This window comes from Grus americana, chromosome 2 (assembly GCF_028858705.1).
Source record: "Grus americana isolate bGruAme1 chromosome 2, bGruAme1.mat, whole genome shotgun sequence".
NCBI lineage: Eukaryota > Metazoa > Chordata > Aves > Gruiformes > Gruidae > Grus > Grus americana.
The window spans coordinates 101,152,087-101,177,102 of record NC_072853.1 but is presented as its reverse complement, the minus strand read 5'-3'; the positions used below and the strand labels follow the sequence as shown (position 1 = coordinate 101,177,102).

The 25,016-nt window shown below is 40.4% G+C and overlaps 1 long non-coding RNA gene across 1 annotated transcript in view; it reads right to left on the bottom strand.

Moving 5' to 3' along the window:
• LOC129203058 (uncharacterized) overlaps positions 1-25,016 on the bottom strand; it is a 264,016-nt gene that overhangs the window by 211,133 nt on the left and 27,867 nt on the right. The window lies entirely within an intron of this gene.

Genomic DNA, 25,016 nt, shown 5'->3' with positions numbered 1-25,016 from the left:
CTGAAGAACATGCATCTGTCCACCACACCACCGCAGTCCTGCATGCTGTCCTACCACATTGCAGTTACTCCAGCAGAGTCGGAGCCGTTACCGCACATGCAGTGCTAGCTCTTCCTTGTTTCCCATGCTGCACGTGCTTCTGTACATGCACTGGAGGTGACACCTCCCTTTCTTACATGAACATACTCCTTACCAGGCTGGCCAGCTTGTTGGACAGTATGCTTTTGCCCAACATTGTCAGGTGCGAATACAACACTGTGACCACAAGAGTCCTGTTGACTTACAGACAGGGCAATGAACACTCCCTGCCCCAGAGAGCTGGCAAAGGAAGGGGACAAGCAGGATCACCTCTGCTCTATAAGGGAACACAGAAGATAGAGACAAACAGGAAGTTTATAGCAGTGAAACCAGATCTCCTGACACCAGCCCAGTGCCTTAACCACAAAACTGTTCTTTCTGCCTCTGACATAACTGTCTAGCAATTTGTGACTGCACATGGTGGTTTCAAGAGCGCTGAGGAGCATTTAAAAATCCCATTTTCTAAATGATCTTTGCTCTGCCTACTTTAGCCCCCTCTGATCAGTCCATTTCTGGCTGTGGTCTTTGGTGACACAGAAGTGGCAGAGTGACCACATTGCACATCATATACTTTAAGCCTCCAGTTTGGTCCTGTGAAGCATGCCATACAGGGGACACTCCCACCAATCACTGTAGAGTACGAGGTGTTTCAATGTGAGAAGCCCACAGCACTTGAAAGATTAGTTACCAACTCATAGGCACACCACCCACAGCAGTGGTCTGTGTTTTTAACTTTAGGAGCTTTCAACATGCACTCACTTAACCACCTACAGTGGTTTAAGGCTTTAATATCTCCTCCCACCTTCCTCTTCCTTTCTTGCCTGTTACCATTTGCCAGACCAGAAACCCAAGCCCTAGAAGCAGCTGCATGTGTGCTTCATCACCACCAGCTGCTGTTCGAGCTAAAGACACTGGACATTGCACTGAAGCAGTTCAGATGATGCATTCGCAGCACAATGTGATACTTAACTGTTGATTGTCTTCACAACTCCTACTGCATACAATCAACAACCATTTAAGGAAGTCACTTCCACTAACAAATTAAAAAACAAACAAACAAAACAACACACCTAACTCTGCAATACATTTCCCATTTAAAGTGTGTTGACATTGCCACCTTGTTAAGCACATCTAAAACACATTCTTTTGTTAGCTCCCAAAGCCTAGAGTATACCACAAAATCACTTCTCACTATTTGAATTTAACATAGGAATGCACCAAACCAACGTTCACTCTGCTGTAGCAACTAAATACATATAACTACTTATTAGGAAAAAATGCTTAACTGAGTAGCATGAATACTGAAATGCATTCATCTCATATTAATCACTGTTTGATATCACTGCAGAGTTAAGTTCTTGTGAGTTCCTGTAGCACAGAGGCTTTTCATGTTTGGGGTGTTGTGGGTTTGTTTTTTCTGTTTGTTTGGGGTTTTCTTAAAACCTAAACTTGTCTACATTTCCTTAGAAGTACTGACTTGCTACTCAATTTCTAAGATTTTTACTACTTAATGTGGGGAAAATTAGAATGTGAAGGTGGTATTGTTGTGTGGTCATTTTCAACAATTAGCATTTACCTTCAAACAATCTTAGGTATAAATTCCAAACAGAACACCACATTAAGTTAATACACAGAAACCCAAGTGGATAAACCAGTTGTAAGTAAGTATCACTGAATACAGAATGACACTCCTATGACTAGCAGAACAACAGTGACCATCACTTCTTTTTTCATTGCAATGGCATAACTCTTACAGTTAAGACTCTTGCTTTGACATCACACTGCACATTGCACGTGCTGTGCAATAAGGACATTGCAAGCTTGCATTGTTTTTCCTCATCTTCAAAGAATGGCCTGGGTTGGAAGGGACCTTAAAGATCATCTAGTTCCAACCCCCCTGCCATGGGCAGGGACACCCTTCACTGGACCACGTTGCCCAAAGCCCCATCCAACCTGGCCTTGAACACTTCCAGGGATGGGGCATCCACAACTTCTCTGAGCAACCTGTTCCAGTGCCTCACCACTCTCACAGTGTAGATATTAGGAAGAAATTCTTATCTAAATCTACCCTCCTTCAGCTTAAAGCCATTACCCCTTGGTCCTTTCACATTTTTGCTTGTATTTCCAGAAAAGCTAGAAATGCAAGCGATAAATGTCTGTGAGCGCTTTCCCCCTTCGCTTTGAGAATATATTAGGATGTGAGATGTGGGCTAGTCTATGCCCAGTCAAGGCAGTTGCATTTGTGTGTTATTATGTAAAAAGATAATGTCTTCCCAGAATCTGAGAATTAAATATAAAGATAAGCTGGTCTGAGGACAGTCCATTGTGAAGCTTGTGTTTTCCAGTCCTAGTTTTGTGTCTCTTTCAATGTTGCTGTGACGAACATGAAATACTTGTTTGCTGGCTATCATTACCTTCAGTGGTGATAGCTGCATTTTCCCAGGAGTACCTATGTGACCCATGAATGGTGGGAGATTTTGATGTATTTACAGCCAAACCTCTGGAAATCCCTGAAGGCTAAGACTGGATCCTTGATCTAGTCTGGGAGCTGGTGGGGTGTATGCTGCACCTACTCACATGCTCTTTGGGAGGCTTCTACTGCTTTCACTCTGTCCCACACAATAGCAACCCCAGTGGCACCTCATTTCCTGGCAAGCTAGAGACCGGAGAAACTTATCATTGTTGCCACGACATTGTTAGCATTGCCAGGAATCCTAATCAAATAAGGTTCAAGGTTTCATACTGATGTGATGAATGCAGTACATGTGGCTTAGATTGAGGGGGAAGGTTGATTTTTTTTTGGCTTAGTTCTCCAAATGTTTCCTCTGTTCTTATCAGTGTGGCTTCTCTTGTGCCAGCTTCTTTCCACATAGACACTGATCTCTTGCTGTTCTGTTGACACTTTCATGATGGGTTGGGTGTGCTAGCTAACAAGGGGAGCATAAAGCTGGGTGGTGTGCATTAGTGTATTACTACCAGATGTGACATCCAGCAGCTGCACAACAGCATCCAGAAATTTGAGGGTGGAGTAAAGTATCAAGGACTCCTCCTTCCTTCTGCCCTTCCTCTGCAAAGCAGCAACTGGTAGTGTTGGGTGAGTTGTGTGCCTATGGGTGTTTTTTTTCTTTTTTTTTTTTTATGCTTCTATTCTGGGATGCTGAGTCTCAGGAAACACCTTCTCTTGCCTTCCTGATCAGCACCTGGCTAGCAAGCATTAATTTAACCCCTCAACTTCAGCTTGCCTCGATTTCCCCACCCCCCACCCCCTATTCATTCTGGTATGTGGGATGATTGACAGCTGTTCAGTGACCCTTATTCTTTCTCAAACTAGCTTGTTGGAGGCTGTGGAGTGTGGGGATTTTGTTGTCTCCATTTCAGGTAGCTAAGGTGTTGGGATGGGAATGGGTGAGTGAAAAATTCATGGAATAAAAAGCGCAGAACGGTTGCTGTACCTGTAGCTCCAGGGCTGTCATGTAAATGAAGGCACCAGAGGCCATTATTTCTAGCTGATGGAGATTTGGAAGTGTCACCCACAGTGATCTGTGCAAGTGACACTTTCTCAGGAACTCTTAAAACTTAATAAAATCTCTGTCATCCTTATAGTAGCAGAGATCCTGAATTTCTTTCCCCTTCCTTAAAACAAAAGGGCATGGATATGGCCTTGCTGGTCAAATTTAATCAGAGTCTTGGAATCAGCTTATGTATGTTAATGTCATTTATGATGTACACACAGAGCAGATAAGTAAGACACTGTTTTGTTTGCTTGAGGCTTTTAAACTGCAGAAGTTAGTGGTTAGTCCATTTCCTTCAATAGCAAAACAGTTTTCTGTTGATGAGCTGAGTTTAAATAAAAATTATATTGCAGCATTAGCAAAGGAATAGCTATGCTTTTCATATAAAAGCCATGCTGTTATGTAAGAAAAAAGTTTTACTCTTCTGTTATAGCTGATTTAAATACTGTTGAATATTAGTGTCATTATAAAGGGACACACATGGCCTTTTGTAATGAGGCTTTACAAGGGTATATAGCGATAGGATGAGGAGTAATGGTGTTAAACTGAAAGAGGGTAGATTTGGATTGGATATTAGGAAGAAATTCTTTCCTGTGAGCGTGGTGAGGCACTGGCACAGGTTGCCCAGAGAAGTTGTGGATGCCCCCTCCCTGGAAGTGTTCAAGGCCAGGCTGGATGGGGCTTTGGGCAACGTGGTCTAGTGGAGGGTGTCCCTGCCCATGGCAGGGGGGGGGTGGAACTAGATGGTCTTTGAGGTCCCTTCCAACTCAAACCATTCTACGACTTTTAATTATTTTGGTATCTCTATGGGATTTTATTTTGTCAAGATAACTGACAGCAGAAAGGAGGAAGTTTTCTGCCTCTATCTCAAGTTATATCAGGTCTCTACTTTAAATAACCACCAATAAAATTACTTAAGAACATGCGTTTATCAAATTAGGTGCCATATGCTTCATTTCTCACTATTAAGAAATTAATTGCTCTCAGAAGATAGAATATAAAGTTTAAGTCCATAAAGTAATTTTTTCATCCTCTTAATACTCTGCCAGGAAAGGCTTACAGAGGCTGACTGAGGAATTATCAGATTCTACAGGCAATTTTATATTTAACTAGCATACTTATAAACACCACACATACCATTATTTTGTTTCTGCTGCTGCTTCTTAACAAAGAAAAGCAATTCCCTATTCACGTGCAGGCTGTGTAACCAATATGCACTATCACCTTGATCCTTTAACTGAAATTAAGTTGTCATTATAGTCTCAGATAAAATTCATTTTGATAGACACTCTGATCTTCCTTGTGAATGAAAGTGTTACGCAGTGTTTCATTACGCTATAGTAGCAGCTTTTTTCAGTAACTGTCTACACAGATCATTTGGCAGAAACCATTAAACTGTATATTTTTCCCTTCTAGAAGACCTATATGAATGCTAGAGGACTCTTAGATGTCTTAAAATTAAGAGGAAGGCTACCTGTTTAAATTGCTTTGTAGACCTAATAACCATAAACACTTATTAGAATATCAAACTAGCTTGGACTAACAAAGTGTTTCTTAAATATCTTCACAGAATGTTGCAATCTTTAAATCCCAAAAAGTTTACTCAAAAGCTTAGTGCACAGTGAAAATGACTGCCTACCAATCGTGTAGGTAGTATTAAAAAAAATGCAGTTTCTTCTCAAATTCAGAATACTAAGACTTTCAACTGACATTTATTAAAATTAATTGAGAAAATACTATTCTTTACAGTTTTAGAGTCCATGGAAAATAAGTTAGAAAAACATGTTTGGTCAACTTATCCACAGCCTGTAAAAATCAAGTGTTCATTCATTAGGTATTGAAAATGCTAATTATATTGTTTCCTGTCAACACATTGGCATTGTATTTCAGTGTGTCAAAGCTGTAGTGTTTGCAGTCTTGCAGACATGGAAGGAGCTAATGTCATTAATTTCTTATTAGCGCAATGTACTGATATACTACAGTTTGTTTAACTTCTTCCGAAGACACCTCCCACTACAAGCCACTGCAGTTATGTATCAAAGTACTGATGATATTTCCACAAGGAAGCTTTTTGCCTCTTTAGCAGGCCTATCTCAGAATGAAGGCTTTGGATACAAAAAGCTCTTTGCCTCCAAGCACAGAAATCTGAGGCTGTGATAAAACACCTGTCAAGGCAGAAAAGAGTATTTGACTAATTGTTTTCTGCCTGATGAAAGAGAAATAAGAGTTATGTTGCCAAAAGAAACATTTTGTCATAAAGCCTAGGCAAAGCCAGTAAGGCCGATGTTGCATCCCAGCAGGCTTGTTCCCTCTCTTTTAACAGTGGTTAGCTGCATTCAACAGCTAAAGTACTTATTTTAGTGAAACTAAAGTTAGTATATTAGCAGGATTACATCATGAGATAAGCACATTATTATGACTGCCTTCCCCCCCCCCCCCAGCTATAATTGTCCTCTAATTTTAACAGGTAACAATGAAAATTAAAGGTTTGCAAAGGCAGTCTAACAAACAAACTCAAATTTAAATTAGAACATGTTAAAAATCAGACAGTGACAAAACAAGCAAGCACAAGACAAAGTGTTCAATAACCGTGAAAACATTCAGTAAATAGCACCCTACACCTCATGCAATGCGCCGGAGACACTACTTAATAGTGCTCGAGACTGCAAGCCCTTAAGTGCTAATATTTTTCCTAGGAGACATTTTAACTACTCCAGAGTCCTATAAACCTGATATATTTGGAGCTGTTAAAGGGAAATCTCTCCATTCTCAACTCAAATGCCAGTCTCTTACCACACAGTACCTTCAGCTCCCGAGCGGCACAAGCTTGGCTCTGGTTTTTGGTGTGCCTGACCACTGACCACCTTCTATTGTGCTGATTCACAAGGGAATAGAGCACAGGTCTGTGTCTCTACCTCCTCTTGCAATTCACATCTTTGTTATTAAGGAGGTTGAAAGCAAAACCAAAAAGCAAATTAGGAAAACCCTTGAAGAATTGAATTTACTTTGGGGAAAGTAAGATGGCCTTCCAGTTGTGTGCAGAGTGGGTCCCAAGATCACCTCCAGAAAGAATTTAAGGTACACCTTCAACGTGATCTTGTTCCTTAGAGAAAAGGTATAAAAAGCAAACCAGCACCAGCCAGCGGGCCTGGCACCCAGTGGATCTCTATGGTGAGACTACAGCCACAAAAGGGCATATGCACTACCAACAGTTGGCTTGGAGAAGACTCTCAAGTTATATAAGGATTAAGGAGATGTTTCATCTGAGAATCAGATCTTTAGCAGAGTAACAAACACAAAGAAAACCCTTGATGAAAGCAGATATCATCAAATATGAGAGACTGAACAGGAACTGCAGCAATGCAACACATTACTGGCAGGGGTGATCCTCAAGAAAGTTAGAAATACTAGCCCTGCATCCATGCAACATCCAAAGATCTTCAGAACCAGAGTCTCCCAGCACTGTCCTCAACTGCCTCTAACAAAGCCTCTTCTGCTTTCACAGGATGGATTTCATGGGTTATATTGCTTTGCTCAAAAGCATTGAGCTGCTATCAATGGCAGTCAACCAACCTGCCCCCAAGTTATCAGGTGTAATGACCGAGGATGGGGGTGCACTCCTGGCCCTTAGTTCTAAGATACTTTGTCAGTCCAAGGGAACAGTGAGGAGCAGGGTGACTGAACAGAGTTGCTTGCACCTCTACAAAAGGAAGCACAGGCCCTCATCCACATCTGTGAGAGCTAAAGCAAAGGCTACTCAGAAGTGTCACTTACAGACAGGCACATAGCCCAGGAGTCTCAGACATGGTCGCAGAACTGCAGACCTCTTCCTTGCATTTTGTTTGCCATCCAGAGAGCCTGGAAGCTGTCCCTGTGGAGGACACACTCCTGTTGACTGGGATTCAGTCACATTTCCTATGAATCAAGTAATGTCTGAATGGTGTCTGCTTGGTCCACAGCTCACAAGGGCTCCTATTAGTAAAGACAGAAAGAACACCATCCTAGGCTACTTACAAATATTATATGGTCAGGTATGAGACAGATACAGATTCTTCGCCTTCTTGAAAGCACTGCCATCACAGTAAGGCATTTAGAGCCATGAAGAGCTAAAAAGGCCCTTTGTATTTTCAATATTACAGTCTGTGATTCTTAACTTCTAGGCTTTACTAATTAGAAGTCTCAAACCACTTTTAAGACTGGAGAGACGAAGTAACACTGACAGCATTACCCACCAGAGTCAGCATTCACTTTTCTGTTTCAGAACAGTTTTTCCCTAGACAATGTTACAGTCACCTTTCTCAAGTAATGAAGCTTCATTAATTTAAAAAAAAACCTGACTACATATGGCATAAAGTAATCCAGAACAGGGCTAAACTACACCCATAGGCTAAAAGATCTGGACTTATCGAATGCCTACTCTGGTATGAAAACAATGAGGGAAATTAGATGTTAGAACAATATACTTAAGTTCCTTGCCTTTTTAATGTAATTCTTCTGTGGTTTTGAAGCAATGTCATCACTACCTTCATTACAAACCACTGGTCTAAAGACTGTAAAACAAGTCTTTCCAGGCTGAACTTTGACACAAGTTCACAATGCGAGATAGCATCTCTGTCTTTGAAAGGCTGGTGGAGTTGGGCAAGAGTGAAGGGGAATGGTTTGTCACAATGTTCACTTTAAAGCCTTTATTTTACTTTCCAAAGAAAACACAAGCATTTGCATGAAATTAATGCAGGTCAATTTTTATGTATTTTCATAAATACACTTAAGATGTTTGGTTTCTTGGTATTTTGTTTTTAAGTGAGAGGTACATAATCAATGAGCAGTGGAACAGAAGTTATTCCTAAGACACTGAACACATAGAAGCTATTTTTTTTTTTCAGTTTTACTTTGGAAGACAACAGCCCTCTGCATCATTAATCTGTTTCACTGCTTTCTTGACAGTTATTTGCATTTACTTCCTAATGCATGAGCAAAAACCAACTCTTTCATATTGTTCTAATGCATCAAGTCCCAAACAAGGGGTCATGACCCCCAAGTAGGGTCACAGCAGTTATGACTGGGGTCACAAGCCCAACAGAAGTACACTTGTTTATAATGGTACCTGGAGTCACAAGACCAACAAGAAGCAAAGCTCATAACCAGAAGGCTTTGAAACAGCTGATGTAAGAAAGCATTCAAGACAAGCTTTGCAAGACAGTCTTACCTGATACCAAAGCAAGAGAAATGCTAACTATGCTTAAGTGGTCATTAATAATGAATATTTTGTGCTTCATTTGCATTACTGTAGCAGCTATGGTGTTAAATTTTCAACTACTCAATTTCGTAATGTAACTTTAAAAAAAAAATCAGATGTAAAACACATTATATCCACCATCACAGAAGAGAAGCCAGCTGGCAACTGCCAAAATTCACTGAGAGGATCTGCAGAAACCTCGCGTTCTAGTGATTTCAAATTTTAAAAAGTGTTGTTTAATTTAAATATTGTTCCTCAAAACCAAGGAGTATTCCAAGTGAGGCATTGATACAACTTGACAAAAATCTCCATACAGACTAGAAACAAAAAAATTCTCCAGAAAGTTCATGCAAGCGAGAGAAGAAATCCCAATCTATATTGCTCCTATTTATTTCTAGGCCACTCAGAAGGCTTCCTGGCTACACGTACGTTATCATGCCAGGCAGCCCACTAGAAGCAGATGAGTAGAGCACCACAGTTGGCATTCAGCACTCAACATTTGCGCAATGCAGATTTCAGGAGTTTTATTTCAGATCAGCTCCAATATGTCAATGGAGAGGGGACTGGGAGGTGAAATGCTGTAAGTATGCTCTAGGTGTAAATCTTCTGGCTTGGTGTTATCTGAAAGGAATCTGATTTGTGCTCTCAGGATTGCCCCACAACGTGGATCAATGTGGGCATGATCGGCCCCGACTGCACTCCAGAAGCACGCTCCTGAGCCAAAGTAAGACGTTAACACAGCGATGATTGACTGTACCTTGTAACTTTGACTGCAAAGCATTGCATCCACTACAGATCATTATGGGATAAGTCAAAGATATTTTGATGAGTTGCAAAAAGTTACATTCGTTTTAGCCAAATAAAAGAAGGATAACTAAATACTCAGTACCTAAACTAAAACATACTTAAATCCAGATCCTTTCTTCCCTTTTCCCCTCAAAACATTGCTGGGAATTGGGGGGGGGGGGAAGCAGGGAGCCACACTTCATATTAATATCCACTAGCGTATGAAAAGTGTGGGTTGCTAGAAAACGGAAAGAAAAGCCTATGCCTTCTGTCACACGTTGTTAAATAAAATATGTTCACACTTAGAATTTAAAGATGTTAAAAAAAGAGTTGGTAAAAGCATGAGCAAACTATTGGAAGCTGGTCTAATTTTCACTCTGCCTTCATTTTCCACATTTAGGAGCATCAGCCTACGCAATACTTTTTGCTTTTGGGCTTAGAAGAATATATGATTTATTTTTTTTCTTTTTAACTAAGTCACATATATTATGGGCTTATGTGTTTATTTTTAAGAAATCACGAGTACCTCTCACTGTGCAATACAGCTGCAGAAAAGTTTAGCAAATCCTCAGCAAAGCAGCTTCTTTCGGGACCTCCACAGAGATGATTGTCAATGCTCCAACTTAAATTTTCAAATAGGAGTGACAAGTTCTCCCCTACTTTCATAGTCAATTAAGCATCCTGACTTGATATTAGAACACTAGAAATATTTAGCAATTATGTTAGTGGAAAAGAATGCGCTTCCTCCGTTAACTAGACCATGAAAAATGGCAATGCTCCTTTATGGTACTGAGAAAAAAAGTAATAAATTAGTGTCTTTTTCAAGCCGTAAGATATGGAAAAATGTAAAAATAGCAGACTATGTTAACAGCAGGATGGCCATACACTGTGTTCTTACTAGATATATTATGCCCAATTGTTGAGTCAACAACCCTTCGTTGAATACAACAAAACCTCAAGATACTAATTTTAAAATTGGTAATATAAAAATTGTGTCAGCACTAGTGTATGTGAAGAGAAACAAGATTGTAACTCTGATGCTTCCAGTTGCATGCACACACACAATATGCATGCACAATCATGAAAGACCACAACGTAACACAAGAAGTTAAAGTTACTCATTTATCTCTAGGGTGATATAAGCAACTTGGACATCCCCTGAGTTCTGCTTCCCCAGGCAGAAAAATCTCAGTTGGTACGTTGCACTCAGAGTTGCAGAGACAACTTCAAAATAAGAGAGCTGCACACCAATAAAATTGTATTCCTAGGGCTACAGGTACAGAGCCTGAAGCAATCAGCTTTGGTATGAGCTGCCTTAGCCATCTCCATCATTAAAATTCACCGCACTCCAAACTATCTTTCAAAAGTCTCTACAACTGTCAAAACACAATTTACCTTTTTCTGAGTTGCCAAAGTATGTAGGTTTCCCCTGTTAATTTATACAAAACAGTGAGCTGTCAATATGAAAGACTGCAGTACACCACAGTTAAGACATGGAAACACCGTTAAATATTTGGAAATTAAAGCTGTATCTTCCACTGCATTGAAACAAGAGTGCTAACTGCTTGGCAAAACTGAATAGGAAAGCAAAAGCATGTTTGGCCAAAAAAGAATATTTGTCATCTGTGAAGGCCTTTGTACAGTAGACTTTGTCCAGCCTACCACAGGAGTATAAGTCTGTATGATCTGCTCAGCATCGTTATTATTTTTCAATAAAGATACCTTTGCACTGATTTGCTTTGCAAAGGAAGCAAAGGGATTTGAAAGGCAGAAGTTATAGTCAGAAACAGAATATGTAAGAATTCAGATGGGTTAACACTGATGCTGTGCTTGGTCCAGAAATCAAGAGCAGAGGTAGGAAACAAGCTGAATAAAGTGCAGTCAAGTCTCAAAGCAAAACCAAATGCCACCCGTATCATTTCTGCTCTCCAGGTAAAAAGGTTCAGATCCAAGCCTGCAGCAAGGGATGCAAAACCCCTGTGGGAATGTAGTGTACTTGGGCAGGCTCAGCTCTACTCGTTCCTCAGCTCTCGCCTCTACAGCTGCAGGAGAGCTCTTTCAAAACATGCTTAATGTACATACAGCACCTATGGTCCAAAAACGAAAAATAAAGTTTTGAAATAGTTTTTATACAAGTCTTAGTGAACTCATCCTCAGAGAAAGAGAGATGAAATAAAACCGAATACTTAGCCCCCACTTACAGCCCGTATCAGACAAGGGTACTGGCCCTCCATGCTTTCACATCAGACGGAAGGGTTTCTTAGTTCAGAAACTTATCACCTTAAGTTCACACCTCATCTTGCCTCCTCATTTCTCACACATCCTCTCCTTCTGCCCCATTACCTTAACATTTTAGAACATGGTCTCTAAAAACATGCTGAATGTAACAGGTGTTTTATGCCACATGAAAAATTTTGTTATCAAACTTCTAGAAGAAAGAGGTAAAGCTCTCATTTTGGTAATAACTGTTCTAACAGCGGAGGCTTTAAAAATGGGTCACAAGCAAACTGGATAACAGCAAGAAAAGTAATGGCATAATCAAATTAATCGTACTCTGTGTGCTATTCGTCCTTACGTGCTATGTACAAGGCTTTACTTACTTAAAGTTGATGATTAGTTTAAAGATGCAGTTGTGTTGAATAAAAAGAAATATATTCTCTACCTTTGTCAAAGAGAAATTTCAGTTAAACAGCCAAGGCTTAAAACATTTTTATTATGTGGCTCCTCGGTCTGTAGGCTTTTATCAACATGTAACTGGAATATACAATGGGTAACAGCAAGTGCTCTAAAACAAATACGGATTCTTGGAATAACACAGCCTACTTTGCCTTGTCACAAAGGAGTATTTTTTCCTCATCCTTTAAATCCTCTTACTCTATTTTTAAAGATAAAAACAAAAAAAGCATTGTTTCCACAGAATGCTATCTGTTATCCTCTAACACTATGAAGAGCACTGCTGCTGGTGATGAACTGGAACTATTGTTGAGTTCCTGTAACACAAAGACTTCTCCCACCCCCTTCAGAAAATAGTTCACAAATCCCAAAGTGATACATAATATTTATATTAGCATTAGTGATATAAATATGATCTGGTCATGCTTTCAAATAGAAATTGTATAACTGTCATCCACTCAGATGATGAGAAGCAGAACAAATAAGTTACATGTCCTTTAGATAGAAAACTAGTATTTTTATTTTTTCTCGGTTACTAGCTTAAGACAGAAGTTTAACAGTGTCACTTCTGCCCTCCAAACAAATACCCATCACACACATGCCTCGCAGCAGCAACTGAGACAGAGATAAAACCTGTGCTGCTGCCATCCTGCAAACTTCTGCCGGCTCTCCCCAAGCCTGAAACTGAGATGCTCTCCTCCTGAAGCTGCAGAAAAAGGGAGCAGCATTGAAAACTCAAAAGGACAAGAGACCACAAATCCCATGGCTGTTCTAAGTCAGAGAAAATACCGTGAATGGCTAAGAAATAAGCCAGGCCTGCCCACCCCATGATGTGCTGTGGGTACAGTCGTCCTGCTGCAAACTGGGAACCTGCAGCATCCCGCAACTTAGAGGCGGCAAGGCTTTATGCTTGATTGCAGATTTTTGAGTGCACTGCTTCACTACAAAGTATTTCCTGGGCTTTGTAACAAACAGAAAGAGCCAGAAACAAACTAGAAAAAAAAAACAAAAAAAACCCAAACAAACAAAAAAAACCAAACAAAAACCTACCATAGCAGAAAGTTAAAAATAAGCTTTATTTCGATTAGGATTTTGCTTTATTCATTGTGTACTAGCTGCTTTCGGGGGGGGGGGTGGGGGGTGGGGGGTGGAGAAAGCAGGCATTGCAACAGTAACATTGGCTTGCATAGAAGTGTTTGTGAGCAGAGCATGGTATTTGCAAAAAGCTCGACTCTCCAAGAAGCCCTTCTGCTTAAACACAAAATAACGCCCTCCTGGCAAGCTCCCAAACAGTTGCAAATACAGCAACAATATTTACACTGTAAAGGTAACTCTTGCCCGACAGAATTTAAGTTTGCAGAGTTCTAGCAAAACCACACCTCTGCCCATGACAGAGACTCCCAATGCCTATAAATAACAATACCCAAGATCAAATAAGCTTGTGTTTACTAATTTAAAGATTTAAGGTCACTAACAGAACATTTTCGTTGAATTAAAACTGAACACATGTAGCACTAAAATCAAACATATAAGTGAAGATCAGAGCCCTACTCCCTGTGGCCGGAGCAGATTTCCTGAATAGTTATCACTACATTAACCTTGCATAAAACACAGAAACAAACCTGGATCTCATGTCAATCTCTGCTGCTGTTATGGATTCCCACCTTTTGCCAATTTACACTTACTCAGTGCATGAGTGACGACCTTGTGATTAATCCAAGGTCAAAAGGAGGGTGCAATACCACTAATGCATTCTCTCTACACTTATGCTCCATGCATTAAAACAAATTGAAAGTATTTGTTTAAAAACTTAAAACACACTTTATGATAAATGTGGAATCGACTAAGGAGGTTTATTTAGATTGGAGGATGCTCTGTAACAGAAAATCAGTTTTACTCAATTTAACTCCTAATGGATAACATAAACAAGACATTAAAAGCATAAGCACTTGGGTATCATGAACTCCTGAATTTTGTGATGTTGTCTCAGAAATCAAGGTAAACTGAAGTGGTTAGTATCATCTTGATATGCAACTGTGGTAAAGAGCATTAGCTAGATGCAGAGTTAGTTACCTAATATATTTCGTACACGTATGAAGATAGCTTGACTTTTCTGACCATCAAATCTTTTCTGCAATTGCCTAGATTTTATTTCATGTTTTTATTCAGCAACATGTTTTTAAGGTATTCTGCAAGCCCATCTCAATTTTCCATACCTTCATGATCTTCAAAATATTTCTGCTTTTTCTGACAGCGTCAATGAAAAAGTCTTCTCTAAATTTTCAACATGATCCAGCCTGGTTTAACAGTTTAAGAGTGTAGATTTTAGAGCAGCTTTAGAAAAAGCAGTTCTCTTACATGCATTAAGTGAATGCTAATTGGTTACATTCACTGTGTTCAAAATGGGTTTGGGTGATTACTGAAGTTATTTTTCTGTTCTTATGCTACGGCAGTGTTTGTGACATTGAATCATTTCCTATTTATTTATAGCAAGAAATACAGGAATAATGTTCAAAGTGGTCTGCCAAAAAAAAAATATCCTTGGAAAACAGCAAAAAGGAAACTCCAGTTCAAATAGCAAAATACACACACCACAAAGTCCACCATCCAGTCACTCCATTGACTGCAAAAAGGAAAAAGTTTCAGCTTTAGAAATGGAGAACAGTAGTATGACCTTACAGTATCTTTAGAAAACTCCTGGAATACAAGGTTTCAAAACCAAGGTTTTATAAACCAAACTCATTTATGTTTTATCTGATTAAAAAAAAGTTAGACAAAACATTTTAAAGTCATACAAAAGCAGAAATAAAGTGAAACCACATTACAGATTTGGGGTAAAGCTAAGTTTATGTATCTGAAGAAACAGAAGAATGTAAGAATTTCTAGAAATACATTACACTAAAATAGGACAGGAAAGACTGAAGTGATGTGATATGAATGACCATAATTAACTAGAAGAAAAAAACGGGAAGAAGTATGAAACCACAAACCCGTGTTTAAAAATCCTTGAAAATTAATGAAGGGACTAAGAGCAATCACTAATCAGTCACAAGCAATATGTCCATGCCAGACTCAGCACCTTTTCGGGAAGCTGCACCATCAGGAAAACGCATTATTACATCCTTTGCCTCTCTCCACGTGTCCAGGCACAAAACCATTGTTATGGGCTTCCTGTTTCAGAAGGCTAACATGTAAAATAAAAATAAGTATCTCCTAGAAATAACACAGAGACAATGCCATTTTGCTGGCAATTTCTAAGACAAGCCAAGTTTGAATCTCCAGATACTCTTTCAAAAACATGAACTCTTCTTAAAAGTCTAATCCTGCTAGCTTTTATATTGACTATTTGAAGGCATTACTGATTAAAAGTTGCACCATTCTTTTTTAGACTCTGGCAAAGAGGTGAGAAGTTTACACAGGCAAGACATTAAATACACACACACTCCTGCAAACACCCACACGACACAAAGGCTACTGAAGAGAAGGAATAAACCAGTAACAAACAGACAAAAGGCAGTGTTTGCCGAGGCAAGCTCAAGCCCCAAGATGAATATTCAGCCTGTAGTGCCTTCTCCTCTCCCTTCCAGGGGGCTGATGGATGTACAGGGTACCCGTCAGGAGAAAAGAACGGGTAAGTTTCTTCTGGCATAGATCTGCTCTTGCACCTGTTGTGGCCTCACTACAGACTGTGAGCCCTCTTTAAAGGCAAGAGCAATCATTCTTTAGAAAACATACACAAATACACCTCCAGGCATGAAAAGGAGGCAGCACTTCCAGGAAGTGCTCCCTGGGAACATCTTTCCCAAAGACAGGCAAAGCTCTGGAAGACATGCTGCTCCCCTATCCCCTCCCCATTCTTGCTATCCAATAGCAAAAGGCCAGCTCAGCTCAGCTCTCCTCACCTTGGCTCCGGCACATCCCCTGTCAGGACTTCCCCCTCCTCTGCAGATGCTCACAAGCTGTTCCCAGGTCCAGGGCAGAGGACCAATGGCGCAGGCAGAGCCCTCAACATCTCCTGCACTGCTGTTCACAAATCAACTGGCCAACACGGTCATGGGGTATTTCCCACACGCGCAACCATACAAGCCCAGAGATGCTCGCACTTTCATAGTGGCACAAGACCACCAGATAATGCCAGCGGATGGCATTTAGAATCCATTTTATATATATATATATATATATATATATATATATATATATATATATATATATATAAGTCTTACAATTTAGGCTCTGCTTCTCAAGCTGATGAATGGCATTGTCATTCAGTATATATAAAAATCAATATATTATATAGAAGGATATTTCAGATGCACTTCAGCGCCATCAGAAGGAACAAAATAGTATGACGTGTCTTTCAGTGATCAGTAATTTCTGTAAAACTATCAAAGTCTGGATGGACTCCAAGACACTGACGTAGGGAAAAGACTTTGTGTAAAAACTTAATAAAAGCATTTCAATCACAACCGATCTTATGAAAAAAAAAAAATCATGTGACATCCCTATTCAGCACATCGCCAAACAAGAACACCTTATTGCAACAAGAAAAACCCAGGGAGTTTTGTTTTGGAGGCAGCACTATTACCAAAGCCATGGCTGGGTAACAGATTCTTATGCTTATGTTCTTCTGTTGTTTTTTCTTAGTGCCCTATAGATTTAAAATTCAATGCATTCTGCCATAATGGTAGAATTTGGACAGAAACGCCTACAGGAGGCAGGGAAATATCTCCAGTCATTTTCAAGGCTTGGAGAGAAGGGCCACGTGAAAGACTTTCATTTCTGTTCCTTGTACAACATGTCTTGTTCTTCCTGTAGTTAAACTGACAGGTGAGAGTCATCATCACCATCGGGACAAGAGTGGAATTTCTCAGCTAAAAAGCAAAGCATGCTTGTGCACAAAAAAGTGTGCAGACCAAGATAAATACTGGCAGAGAAACCAACTGAGCTGCAATAAACACTGGGGGGAGGAGGTGGAGTACTTGCCACAGCATCACCGTCTTGCTTCTGCTGCAACAGCAGCATCTAGCTGATCTCACTACAGAGCTGAATTAAATAAACTGAACAGGAAGTATAAAGGAAAAAATAGACAAGATATGATTTATTATGTGCTATAAAAGAACCACTGGTTTAACTGTCTGCATTTCAGTACATCCTGACAAAGAGAAAAAAATATCAATATTTATCACAAAGCAACGGTTCTTAAAAAAAAAAGAGAGAGAGAACCAAAAACCAAGCTGTGCTTGCTGCTCAATTACAAACCAAATGGAAGTATATTTTGGGAGAAGTAATATGAAGACACTGGTAGATCTTAGAAAGTTACAAGTTTGTGGCTGAAATATTTAGATAAGACAGACCACCTTTTAAATGCTATGAGAAAAGCACGTGTCCCCCTCTAATGAGTGGCAAGACTAATAAATCATGAACAGTGAAATCATGAGCTCTGAGGGGGGTCTACCTCTTCATCTGTGACAATTAATGTGTCACCCTCACAGCAGCCCAGAGGCAAATTCCTTATGCTATTTTTTTATGCATGTATTGTTTTAAAACATATCTCTTCCAAAATTACACTTGACATTTCTTTAACGGACTGACTTGCGCTCCAGCCAACCAGCATCATAGATTTAAAGACAGACACAATAAAGATCTTATAAAATTCATCTAATGCTCTGTTTTCCTCCCAATATAGAGGGATAACTTCTCACCCCAGAAAAGGTATTGAAGTATCTTTTTTACTTATTACAACTAACAGTCACTACACAAGGAGACATTTAATCATGAAAAATTCATGATGGACCTTGAGAAAAAGCAGTGCGAAATAGTATATGGTTGTGACCTATATTCACAAAACAACAGAATGTAAATGTAAACAAAGGAATAACAAGGGAATGATGAAATGTAAATATCCATTCCACAGTATGCACAGAAATCAAAAGGCTCACCTTAGGGTAAGCTTATACTATGCCTAATTTTTAGGTTAGCCCCTGATAAAGGCTGATAAAGATCACAGCCTGCATCATTCGCCTAGCACTTTAAAGTTGTTTTGGTGCAATTTTCTTTAATACCTTTGCACGCTGCTTGTGTGTAAATAGACTTCAACTCATGCTATTTCCCTGGGTTTTTTCCTCTCTTACTTTCATCACATATTTTGTGATATCTGCAGACAAGCAGCAGTACTCACATAAGTTGTCTTACTAAAAAAATCAGTTGGATCATTCAGCAGACAAAGCCTGAAAGCTTGTCTCTCCCTATAAATGAAAGGAGAGGAAGAGGTTTATAGCAGTAAATGAGGACTTTGACAAGGAAGCTGCAGCAGTTTTCTGCCAGAGGGTAGGACACCGTCCTCTCCCATCCCATTCCTGCCCAAGGACTGCCGTCTGTGTAGCTGAGATGGCAGAAGAGAACGCATGTCCTTGCCACCCTCGCCGCGGTTCACCCTCAGCATATCAATTTAAACCAGCAATGACGGCCTCATAACATTAATTCCTAGGATGGATAATAATTGCCTAGGTTTTATATTGATCCACCTTACGGGAAATAATGACTATCAATAGCATTTTTAATATAACAGCTCATAAAAGCAACTTTTTTTTTTAACCTCACTTCAAAAGCTGGCAATCTACGGTTTTTGCCCTGCCAATCTACACTCATAAATGAGTGCACATGCCAATAGGCATGCTACTGAAAAACAGTCTTTATTCTGCAGGTACCATCCAAAGTGGAAGGTGAAAAGTAGTCAAGAATTTTTCAACACCTGGGTTTTGCAACATTGATATCTCTACCATCATACATCCAAGCCAGGAGATGCACAAAGTGAGAGCAGGTCGGCATCTTATAGGGAAGCATTGAATGGGTCTTGGTCCTGTGAGCTCTGGGAGCCAGCACGCCCCTCCTCCTCCTCGGCTGCTATTAGAGGTCAGGAATGAAGATTAAACAAGAATTCACATCCTGACTCTGGCATCCTACCCAAAGGCTTCAAGCTCCAGCTCTTTCACTGCAGAAATAATTTTGCTGCCTCAGTGCAGCAATCTCCATAGGCACTGAGCAATGAGGGGAAAAAAATTTCTGTGATAAATGGCTACAAGATGTTCAGCTATCACACAAATTATTTAGGACTTTAAATCAATATTTGAGATATACATCCTGAAGTTCTGAATCAAAAGAAAGAAACAACTTTTAAATATAGGAAAAGATGGAAAAGCGTCTCTGGCTACGTTTCAAACTCTTACTACTATTTGTAATATGTTGAAAATTCATGACCACATCTCTTCTTGCATCAGGCTCTGCGGCTGTTTCTTTCATTCTAGTGACTCTAGAAGTGACTAACACTGTAAGCATGTGAATGCCACACTACAGCAGGACTGTCGCCTACATGCTGGGACCTGAAAGACCAATCGGAAAATGAGGTGGCGAGAATTACATTTGCATGCCAGAGGCTGCTATCAAGTCTTTGGGAGCTGTTCACACACTTTTCCAAAGCCCTCTAAGAGTGCTAGGAACTTATTGCTGGCTACTCCTTCAAACCATGGAAATCTGGCACTCACTGGAAAGGAGACAGCTGCCCTGCAGAGACTGCAAGCCCAGGAGGATAGACACTTGCTATAGAAAGCAAGGGTCTTATTTTTCACATCCCCTGCTACTCCAGCAGCAGCCCACCAGCACCAGCTGGCCGTGCACTCTCAGGAAGCACAGCAAGAATATAATTTCACTGAGTTGCCTGCTGCCTCCAGTTCCCTGACATCCAGGTCCTTGTTGCACAGGTACAGTAACATTTGTGTGATTCCTGAAGGCTTCCTATTACAGCCTAAGAGAAACAGAAGGCAACAAAACCCTGGTGAGGATCTTGTGGAACAGAAGAGATTGTTATGAGATTTATTTCTTCATATTTGCACTAGAGAACTCTAGTGGACTACACAAAACTAACGAGGACCTGTATTAAACATGTAGGCACTCCCTCTATATAATGAATATGTAGGCATTAAAAACCCCTGCTGCTCTACTCGAAGCAGATGGGGTAATGCTCAGCAGCCCTGGTTTTGAATGCATCTGGTAGTCAAATGTCATCCTTCACAAAGCTCCTTCCCAGTCTCTAGGCAGAGACTGCTGGTGTGACTCGTCAAGCTACAACCGACACAATGCAAGCCTCCACGTAACCATCGCAGAAGGGAGCTCCAACACACTTAAAACCTTAGCAACAGTTAAAATATGTTTTCTGATACTACCTTGCAAAAGAAAAACAAGATACCTTGGACTAGATTTGCAAAATTGCTGAACAAGCTTGCTCAAAGAAATTACGTGATGTGAGCCATGTACCTGCAAACAGACCAGCGATCAGCAAAACAAATAGGACTCACGACCAGAAAAGTCTGGCTTTCATTGAAAAGCTTGCTTCATCATCGGGGGGGGGGGGGGGGTGGGGGGGGATCACTGCCACAACACCAGAGGACAGTTTTAAGTATGCATAACTTCACAACGAATATTTTGCATGATTCTGTCCACTCTGACTTAAGGCTTTTCTGTATGTTAACTGGTTGTTAACAAAAAAAAACCCACCAAAAAAACCAATTCTCGGTATATTGTTTATTCCATAGAAATAGCAGCGGCTAAGAATGCTGCACAAGAAATGTTTATGAAACAACGCACGTTAATGAATACCTAGGGACCCTTCATTACATGAATCGGTGACAATAGAGCAACGGTTAGTGCAAATGCATATTTAAAGGCCCTTTCATATGCATATGGCCGCACTCACAATGGGGCCGCTGTGGCCAGCCCCAGCCCGGCTGGGGGGATCCTTTGTCCACCGACGCGGCCCTCAAAGCAGAGGGTTGAAGCAATGCAGTGCAATGGCTCCTTTGGAGATGCATCTATCGCATCCGTAGGGTTCAGGCCGGGCATCTGTACAAGACCCAAATACGCTGGGTACACGTGCGAGGGTGAGCGATGGCTCGTAAAACAGGGAGCAGGCTCTTCAGATGCATAAGGCTGGGAGCAAGGGACTGAGCAGCTGCAGCGCTCCAAGATCTTCACGTCAACTAAAGCGTATTTGTACGGCCACCGCGAGAAACGCTGACATTTCAAAATGACAGTCTCGTTCTCCCAACTATTTGACCCAGAAAGCAGCAATAAGGCAAGTTTGCACTTGAAATTAAATGCGTTCAAAACCAGGAGCATTTTTCACTGGCTCCTGGCCACTGCCAAGAGGCCTCTCAGACAAAAAGCAAGTGACCACTGTGAGAACACAGCAGGACCCAACGTGCAGGAAAGGCTATCAAAGGCACCCATTAAACTAGCAAAAAATCTAGAGTATTTTATTCCTCATCTTGCTTTGGGATAACAGCTACACTGCAAGTAAGAAGAGGTTAAAATGTGTTGTTGTGTAAACAGAGACAAAACTGTGATTTTAATTTGATTACATTCTTTTAAAACACCAATTTCAGCACACTGTTTCTATAACAAACTTGTTCAGATTATGATCTAAATTCATATCACAAATGCTTCCCACGATATCAAAATAGTGTTTATCAAATGTGCACAAATCCTTAGAATAAAAAGTAACGGCTATAAGGGATGAATGTAACTAAAAAACTCAGACTTTTTACAAATGTATTGTCCTCAATTTGTATTTGCATAACATTATTGACTTCAGAATCTTCAAAACACAATACAATCCATTAATCACCTACCTGTTATCAACCCTCAACACATAATGTGTGCTTTAATTTCACGCCACCTTGCATCGGCAAAAAAAAAAAGGATTCTTTGAAATATTAAATAATTAAAAATACATGACTTGCCACTGAAGTCCAAATAAGATGTTTGTATCAAATTCTGCAAGTCTGTTGCTTTATCAGCTGGTTATGAACAGGGATAAAGCTTTCAAAAAGGTTCTTCAAAGGGTTATATTATTCAGCAGTTATACTATTCAGCAGTTTTCTGAAACTATTAAAGTCACACTCACATTTCCCACCCCCCTCAAATTGTGGGTCTTTGTTAAACATTCTTTTAGCTTTTACCATGGCAAAGAAAAAAAGCAATGAATTGTGGGATGCCTCTTACTCTGAGGGAGAGGTTTTGAATAGAACAGCTGTTCAGAGGCCAGGCAAAAACACACTCCCTTCTGAGAATAAGGGGCTTTTTGTGGGCAAGGAATAGGAATTCAGAAGAAGAATTTATGGAATTGGGTAGATACAATGGGAGGTTAAAGAGAGGACTTCAATCGGGAGGGAGGGGAAGAAAAAAGGTACTGCAAAAGAGAAGGGAGACATCACCAGCCGGACCAGCAGGGAGCAAAAAGCTGAAACAGTTGTTCCATAAAAATATATAAACAGTTGCTGGACTAAAGAGAGGAGGAATTCACGATAGCTTTGGCCCCGCAAGCACAGGCCTGCACCATGGCAGGGGCTCCCTTCCACTCTCCCTTCTGAGGGCTGACACCACCTCAGCAAAACACCCCCCACAAAAAATAAGCCGTGGGTGGGTAAGGTGGGAAATGGGGGCTCAACTGTTTGCGTAGTGAAAGAGAGCAGTGTACCCAGCAGTCACTTCACAAGGGCCTATTTTAGAGGAAAACGGAGGCCACAGCTCAGTTTATGAGGTCCAGTATTGCAGTCCTGTGCTGGGCACACTCTGGGTTCTATCAACTGCAAGACGTTAAAACAAAGCTTTTGTCAAAACATAATCACACTTGCCTCTTACATGCATTTTTCTTGCCTCAAAACGGGGGGGGGGGGGGGGGGGGGGGGGAGAAAGGTAGTTCTCAGGCAGTGAATACCTGCATTTCTGAGCTATACAACAAGCAGGCCTCACACTTCCAAAATGTGTTATTAACAAACAACAACAAAAATATCCTGTGTTGCAATGCTCTTGAGTGGGTATCCTTGTTTAAGGGTTATTTAATGCCTATCAACACAAGATGCAGGAGAGTGCCCAGGTGGAAGGTACTTCACTTGTTAACCCATTTCACTGCCCAGGAGCCCAGCAGCTGCTTACATGACAGGGAGGAAGCACAGCATCCTGCACAGAAGGCTTACATGCCCCTTTAGCTATGTGGGAGCTACCATAAAACCAACAATTTTCAGAAGTTTACCTCAAATGTGATGTACCACATCATGTACTTACACAGATACTTCATTTTACATGTCATAATAGAAATTACAAAACATTAATGCAGATGCAGTAGTTATACAGGTACAAGCCTGCGCCTTTGTGTAACTAGGCTGTGATTAAAAACATAGTTTTCAGTTAAGACTTCTTCATATTTCTCAGTCAAAACAGAAATAAAAGGAAGTGACAAGTATTGGAGCTTAAATCTGAGCTATGAGGTTGGTTAAGCACACAGTGCTCAAATGACTGAAACTGATTTTTTTGTGGTGGTCAAAACACACATCGCTTCAGAGAGGGGTTTTTTTCCCCCCACACTGCATTAACAGTGGGACTAAGAATGCAGCACCCCAGACAAAGTGGATGCTACCCTACAAACAAACAAACAAAAAAAAAAACCAAAGAACCCAAACAAAACCAAACCAAACCTCCCAAAAACCCCAACCCACAACCTGAGGCCCTGATTCATTGCGTTTCCACGCCACTGAAGTTTGATGTTATTTAGGCACATATTTTCCATACTTCGCTGGAACAAGGCTGGTATGCAGTCCATCCAAAATGCTGAGCAGCAGAAGTAAAGCTTGTTACCCCATGCATATCTGGTACTCAAAGACTTGACCCAGCAAGAGTGCTGCAAGATCAACCCCCAGCTGTTCCTGCCAACCACCCCAGTGCCACTAGCACCGATAACGATGCTCTCCAATCTTCCAAAATAGGCACTGGACTGTGTGGCAGAGAATCAGTTTCACTGCACCTGCACTGCATAGACAGGAGATAATTCACAATAATTTGTCAGGATTAACCTTTTGATAAGGCATAAATTTTTCTAGATTTAAAGCACTTTATAAAGGTGCAAAGGTTCATTCATATTAAGCAAATGCTGCATCAGCAGTTTGACAGTAGCAAAAATTCTGATGCTGAGAATAGCTACTACTCTGCTGGCCTTAATCTCTATCGCAATAAAATGAAGCTTGGCATTTCAGCATGGCAAGATATGATTCATAACTAACCATCATTCTTATTTAGCTTTGGAAATGTCAAACAGTATAATTAACAGGAGATACTCGTGGGTTCACACATTCCAGATGTAGAGATTTATGTGGACTCTGCATCACCAAACACTGACAAGTTATTTGTAGCCACGTGTTTTAAAACTGCCTTTGTAGTTTCATCATATTCAGCACAACCAAACAGAATGAGTCAGATCTGAACGGTGCAGTTAGTGACCTTATCCAAGATAACGAATAAAACAACGTTGCTTAATTATCTTTTTACATTCCAAATCCAGCTGTTTATAAACATATCAATAAAAAATAAGTTCTGTGGCCTGTTGTTCACATGCGACTTATATTCTTCCTCAAAAAACAGCCCCTAGAAGCCTACAGCAAATGTTACCCAGTTCTCAGCCATTCACACCACCTACGTTTATATTTACAGTGCTTCTCTTCACTCTACTGAAGTAGGCAGGTATTTTTAGCCATGCCATGATGCATATTTAAAAATTTATTAAAATAAATACTCCTACAGCATTTCCATTTGAAGGCTACACATCCCACATGCTCTTCTACTGGACCGAACCACACATAATACAGTGCCAAAATATTTTCTTGCAAAACAGACACATCCAAACA